The sequence below is a fragment of the Solanum stenotomum genome, chromosome 1 (assembly GCF_019186545.1).
Source record: "Solanum stenotomum isolate F172 chromosome 1, ASM1918654v1, whole genome shotgun sequence".
NCBI lineage: Eukaryota > Viridiplantae > Streptophyta > Magnoliopsida > Solanales > Solanaceae > Solanum > Solanum stenotomum.
Window position 1 is genome coordinate 69,420,912 of NC_064282.1, and position 7,437 is coordinate 69,428,348.

Below are 7,437 nucleotides of genomic sequence, written 5' to 3' on the forward strand. Positions count from 1 at the left end.
AATTTCTTAAACTCTGTGCCAAGTCAAATCAGACCGCTCTATTTGAAACGGAGGGAGTATTTTTTATTGTACTTGTTCTATCAGTCAAAACTTTCATTGCGAACCATTATTAAACTCCACCAACTTTTTAATGATAACTCATTTTCTTTGTGAATTACTCTTTTCCTATATTAGAGAATTGATTTTTCAAATGGTCCACTTAATTAATAATTATTATCTCAAAAAGTCATTTTTTTTGTTGATGAAGAAAAATGTATTTTTAAGATAATAACTATTAATTGAATGATCATATGAAAAAGGTAAATAGTTATTGAAAGACGAATAAAAATGTTGCTCTTAATGAACCTAATTGCAAGAGTTGGTGAACTTGCAGGAATTTTTCAACAGAAAATGGCTCAAAATGAAATTGAGGAAATGTTAGATCACCTGAGAAGGATCAAGAGTGGGGGTAATCTGAGTAGAGTCAAGATTGGTAAAATTGAGATACTTGAAATGGTGCTAAGAGTTTTTAGAACCTTTGTAAAGTATCATCATGTTCTTTTGCCGGATCCTTTAGACAAACTCATAGAGAACGCCAAATGGACTGTGAACATGCTTCAGTGGGCACTTAGTAGAATTCCAAAGGAACGTAAAACTAACCTTAATCTGGAAAGGCTAGAATCACATTTGTTAAAATTTTTTGAAGGTACTACCTGTTTAAGTTACAATTATGAGTTGAATGATTTTGATTTGTTGAAATATATGGATTGCCTCGAAAAGAATCTAAATGATGTACTAATGATGTGCCTGGAAAAGGGTAGTACTCTCCTTAAAATAAAGAGCATTATAATGCAACTGAAAATTGTTCAAAAGAAAATGAGATTTTTGAGATACTTGTATGCCACTGAGATAAATGGTTTTGTCAACCATGAGAAGCTGGAATGTTTGGAGACTCGAATTGAGTTCATGGCCGACAATGTGGGACAATATTGTCTTGCTGTTTTAGTTTACGTTGCTGCGATGGGAGTTTGGGATAAAGATGATATCTTGAATAAACCTCCTTATCTATTATCGTTGATTGTGCTTGTGGAGATGGAAATGAAGAAGATTTTTCTTGGTGAACTAAAGACTTCAAAGTTTACTCGATCAAAAACTTTCAAGGACAAGAAATTACCAAAAGGATTTTCACATCATCTCCACAGTCTGCTGATGTATCTCAGAAACAAAAAGCTCGAGAACTTTCCTAATAATATCTCTGCTCAAAATATTGATGTGGCAATAGAGTTCTTGTTGGTTTTTCTTGATGTTGATATGTCAAATCATGTTATAAACGGTAGCTGGTTAAATGAGGTTATGGAAAAGGTTGGAGCTATAGCAGGTGATGTTCTATATGCAATTCAAAAACTTCTTCCTAGCTCTATAAACAAAGATGGCGCTAGCAAAATAAGTCTTTGCTCGTTACAAATATTGGAGAAAACGGAAGATCTGAAGGCACAAGTGGAGACTTACTACAAATCCTTAAAATTTACTCCATCTCAGTTCCCCACCTTTGGTGGATTGAGCTTTCTGGATTCTCTTTTAAGGAAATTGAATGAGATGTCGAAATCTAAATTTGGTTTAGATTTCCTGATGAAACCTCTTTTAGGTAATTTTGAGAAAGAGCTATCAACTCTTACATCCATTTTAGAGAAGGAGTTGTCATACATTTTCAAAGATGAACATAGAATGTTTAAAGATCTTCAGACACGTCCTATCAATTTGGCATATGAAGCTGAGGTTTCCATTGACTCTATTCTTGCTCAGTATGATGCCTTTTGGCATATTTTTTGCTCACTTCCTACAATTATAAAAGAGATCAAGAAAATTAATGTGGAGGTGACTGAGATGTGGTCGGTGGACATTGCCCTTAAGCCTTGCTATGCTGTAGAGCCATCTAAACATCTGCAAACTCGACATAGCAATCAAGTGAGTGATGAGGAGATAGTGGGTTTTGAGTTAGCAGTTGAAAGACTAATTCAGTATCTGACTCGAGGTACAAGTGAGCTAGATGTCATACCTATTGTTGGGATGGGGGGACAAGGCAAAACAACATGTGCTAGAAAGTTGTATAATAATGGCATCATCGTTTCTCGGTTTGATGTTCGAGCATGGTGCATTGTTTCCCAAAAATATAACTGAAAAGAGCTATTACAAGATATTTTTAGTCAAGTTACAGGTACCAAAGACAACGGAGATAGGGATGATGTTCTTGCCGACATGTTGAGGAAAAACTTAATGGGAAAGAGATATCTCATTGTCTTGGATGATATGTGGGATTGTATGGCATGGGATGGCTTAAGGCTTTCTTTTCCAGACGTTGGAAATAGAAGCAGAATAGTAGTAACAACTCGACTTGAGAAAGTGGGTAAGCATGTGATGCACCATATTGATCCTTACACTCTTCCATTCCTCACAACAAAAGAGAGTTGCCAATTGTTGCAGAGAAAAGTATTTCAGCAGGAAGATTGCCCGCCTGGACTTGAAGATACGAGTCAAGCAGTTGCAGAAACATGCAAAGGACTGCCTCTAGTGGTTGTCTTGGTAGCTGGAATAGTCAAAAAAAGGAAAATGGAAGAATCTTGGTGGAATGAGGTGAAAGATGCTTTATATGACTATCTTGATCGTGAGTCGTAAGAATATAGTCAAGCGACTAGGCAGTTGAGTTTTGATAACTTACCCGATTGTTTAAGGCCTTGTCTTCTCTATATGGGGATGTTTTCGGAGGATTCAATAATTCCAGTTTCTAAATTGATAAGTTTATGGATAGCGGAAGACCTTGTGGAGAACATTAAATCTGCTGAAGATTACTTGATGGATCTCATTAGCAGTAATGTGGTAATGGTTTCAAAGAGAGAATATAATGGTAAGGTCAAATATTGTCACGTTCATGATGTAGTGTTTCACTTTTGCTTGGTGAAGAGTAGAGAGGAAAAGTTTATGCTGACAGTGAAGGGCCAGTTTCAACCTTTGGATTGGAAGGGAAGTCGGGTGAGCTTCAGTTGTAGTGAAGAGCATTCCAAAACACAGAAGCATGTCCACCAACACTTGAGGTCACTGATAACGACCAATAGAGGAAAATCTAATGATGGAATTCCCTTTTGTCAGATTAGTCAATTGCGACTTCTTAAGGTCTTGGATTTGAGTTCTCATAGTGTGGATCGTTTGTCGTCAGCTACATTCAAACCACTATATCACCTGAAGTACCTCGCAGTTTTGGCAGATGAATTCTATTTTCATCCAGAATCACATCTCCTCCATCTTGAAACTTTAATTGTGAAGAATGATTGGATACATATAGTACTGTTACCAACGTCTTTTTGGGAAATGGAAAAATTAAGGCATGTTGAGATTTATAATGCAAAGTTTGATGAGCAGGGGATGTTTGAAGGATCCTCTAAATTGGAAAATTTGAGGATATTAATGAATGTTTGATTTCCAACTAAGGAAATTGATAGGGTGAATGTGTTATTAAAGAGGTGTCCTAATCTTCACCAACTTCACATTGGCTTTTGGGGCATTGTTGATTCTGGAGAGCCTTTTTGTCCCAAATTGGAGAATCTTATGCAGCTTCAAGTACTTCGCCTTTTCTTTCCGTGGACCATAATTGTATCTGGGTTACAGTTGCCTTCAAATATAAAGAAGTTGATACTATTAGGGACTGGTATAGAAAGCGTGATTTCCTTCATTGTCGGACTACCAAGACTGGAGTATCTCAAATTAGAAGATGTGGATTTTACAGAAAATGAACCGTGTTCCTTAGAGTGATTCCTTAGAGATATCACGTTCCATAAACTTAAGTTCTTGAAACTAGTGAACTTAAATATCTCAAGATGGGATACCTCAGAGGAATCCTTTCCCCTGCTTGAAACACTAGTTGTAAAACGGTGTGACAATCTTGAGGAGATTCCCCTTAGCTTTGCAGATATTCCAACATTGAAACAGATTAAGTTGATTTACTACAAGAATGAATCTCTGAAGGCTTCAGTTGTGAAAATTAAGGAAAATGTCGAAGAGAATGAAGGAAACGACCGTATAGACCTCATCACTATCAAAGTAAGTAGAGTAAAACTCCTACGTTCTGTTATTGAGGATGTGCCTCTAATGTGCAAATAATATATATGTTTAATACAGAATTTCGGGGGAACGATTATAAGGTGGCTGTGAACCAAGAAGATTTGTTTGAATTTGACAACTGCAGCAAAAGTACAGACAGTCTATTCTGCTGCTAGCCGAAAAATCCATGCATCCTCTAAGTTTGTTTTGATTGATCAACTCTTTATGTATGTTTTAGATAATTGGAGACCAAATATATACCAGTTGGTCTTTCACTATGATTTCTTGTTGCCTTCTGTATCACTGTCAAATCATCATTTTGTTTTTGTTTTCGTTATTTGTGATTTCCCCCCATGAATTTCTATAATCCCTTCATCTTACACCTTAAATGCAAAATTCATACATGAACACCTCCCAGTCATCATTCAATAATTTAGAAATTTAACAGCGGAGAATACTAAGGTGAAATGAAAGATGAGTATTCTTGTATGAAAACTGATTTGCATGTAGATTCTATATATGTTGAGTGGATGTACAAAATCCATCTATGTTGTTCAGACTCTTCAAAATGTCGTCGCTTTGGTGTTAGATTTCACATAGTCACATAGTGTATTTTTGAAGGATCTGACACCAACAATAATTTTGGTGAGTTTGAGCATCATAGGAAGCCAGATATGTATCACCTGTCTAACCACAAGAATTATTCATCATCAGACTGAATAGTCATGTGAGCATGCAGAGTAAGAGTATGTGCAATGCGCTTTATTCTGTTCACTAAGTTTTTCGTAGAGCTCACTAAGCCACTTTTCAACCTAGAGTAGAAGGGTCCATTTTAACTGGTAAATAAAACATTTAGTTACTCAAAACAAATCACCGATGCAATATAAGCTCAAATAAAGTATATAAAAGTTAGAGCATCGATCATTGCTTCTATTTTTCCCTAGATAAGTTATGTCTAACTTGAGTAAGATAGATGAGCTTCATGCAGAAGATGAATTATACTTACCTGATCCATGACTGTTCCTTGACCTCTTGCTGTATTCATAACCATGAACTGTGCTGACTAAAACTAAAGAAATAAATCTGAAGATAAAACTTTGTATACAATGTTTAAAGTTATTCCGTTTCTTGGTAATCTGGCTTCCGTCGCGCCTCATGTTTATTTCATTTTTACATATGACTGAAATTCATTCATTTTTAGCTCAAGATAAAACTTTGTATACAATGTTTAAAGTTAGCCTTTATTAAGATTAAAAATATAAACAAGTTAATTAGAGACGTCTTGGGTATTCCAAAGTAGAGACCTAAAAGAAAACATACACAAGTTAATTAGAGACATCTAGGCCTCTCGGGTATGCATGCACTTTACCTGCTATAAGAGTTTGTTAAAGTATGATTGGGTCGGTCCATCGAGTGGGCAATTTAATGAATAATTAATTAAATGATATATTAAGTCGTAGAAAAATAAAAAAAATACACTTTTCTTTTTTCTTTTGAGCATGCTCCAAAATGATCAAAATTTTAAATGAATCAAAGGAAAGTCTTCTGATCTTTGATCCCCAATAGCCGAGGGAGGCCGGGTGATTTGATAGAAATAGAAGGCAATAGGATTCAAGACAACGAGCAAAATTATTATGTTATTCGGCATAGTTTATCAAATCATGTCTTAAAGCAACTATTACATTCTGTCTAATTCTCTAATTGCAAACTTTTGCTTCTAAAAGGGCCTGCTTAGGAAGAGATAAGGAAAATATGAATTAACTACGACCTAACTTTGTTTAGTAAATCAAACTTAATTAGGTCTTAATCAACTATTAAGTACTAATTAACTACCCAACATATGCAACAAGATATTATTGTCATTCTTAATGTTGAATTAAATTTCTTTTTGCATTAGTATTAATTTGATTTTGATTTAAGTTTTATTATAATTACCAACATCTGTGGACTATAATCTTTATTGAACCATTCAGAATTTTAAGTTTCAAACTTGAAATAATATATTAAAAGATAAAACTATGAAAAAGTATAAGAAATATTTAAAAATACATCAAAGTAAATATTTTTATGTATAAAATAAAATTTTAAAATTATATATATAATGTCGGGTTGGTTTGGTCTCGAGTTGTTTTTTTTAATTAAAACCAAACCAATCCAAATATAGTCGATTTTTTTTTCAATACCAAACCAAGTCAAACCAAACCACTAGTCAAGTTTTTTTTCTCGGTTTGATTCGATTTTCAATTCAATTTTGTACACCTTTATGGCAAGGCATGGATGCTTTATTTTTTTGTTTTCAATTCGGTGTCCGGTACTCATATTAGAACCCAATTAAAACCAAATTCGTATTGAGAAGTCCCACATTGGGGGCTAAAATGCTCCTTAACAAAGGTGAATCCAAACCCAGGGGACTCAAACACAAGACCTCTAATTAAAGATGATTGAGTTCAACTATCTAGAGACGGATTGATCGTCAAATTCTTAATTTTCTTTCTTTTTTTCGCTCATGGTTTTAATAATTCAACTAGTGGACTTCTTCCCTAAGACAAGTAGTTTTTCCCCAACATGGGCATGATAGTCGGATCAAAGATTTACGAAGACTAACAACACATCTGAGACTGAGAATAGATTATCACCCACTAACAAACCCCTAGAATCTCAATATGAAAAACTCAATATCATATGACCTATGGGACAGTGTATATAGTGATAAAATTGCAAGAGTCGGCATATTCATTCCACTTGCAAGTTTGCTGAGCCGGTTTATTCATTCCACTTGCAAGTTTGGCCAGCATCTGCTCACAATATCATACTCAAGTTACTAAAAACCTTCTTCAAAAATAAACCATCAAATATATATTCATGCATACATTTTATCCACCTTATTGTAGTTACAAAATATTAAATATTTCCGCCTTATTATGAGCAATGCCTGCAGAACAAGTGAACTCAGTCTCTACTGGTACTTGCAGCCGAAGTTCTGCAACAATAAAGGCTCCACAGGCTAACGAACTTATCACGGCGACTAGCATCACTTCTAGTGAGCCAATGTCTGATGTTCTCTCTGGCATCACTACCAAAAACACTATGGATATGGATAAATATAACAGAAAAAAGTCAATACAAAAAAAATTGTAACATTACAGTGCAGAAGTCCACAGACGTAGTGATTTCACTACTTCTTCACTGATAACATTGCTTCACAGCAGGTATAGTGAGATCCAAATACACTTCATCAATTGAAGCATGCTCATATTGGCCGCTTCTAGAAAGTATGGAGACAACCTGCAAATATATTTATCACCAACATTATTCATTCTTAGAGCACAATGATAACTTTCAGTATCAATGAACCTCTCAGCCTGC

At 34.9% G+C, this 7,437-nt stretch overlaps 1 pseudogene; it reads left to right on the top strand.

The window, feature by feature from the left end:
• Window positions 1–390: 390 nt before the first annotated feature.
• On the top strand, window positions 391–4,329 carry LOC125868949 (putative late blight resistance protein homolog R1A-3; annotated as a pseudogene).
• Window positions 4,330–7,437: the final 3,108 nt, after the last annotated feature.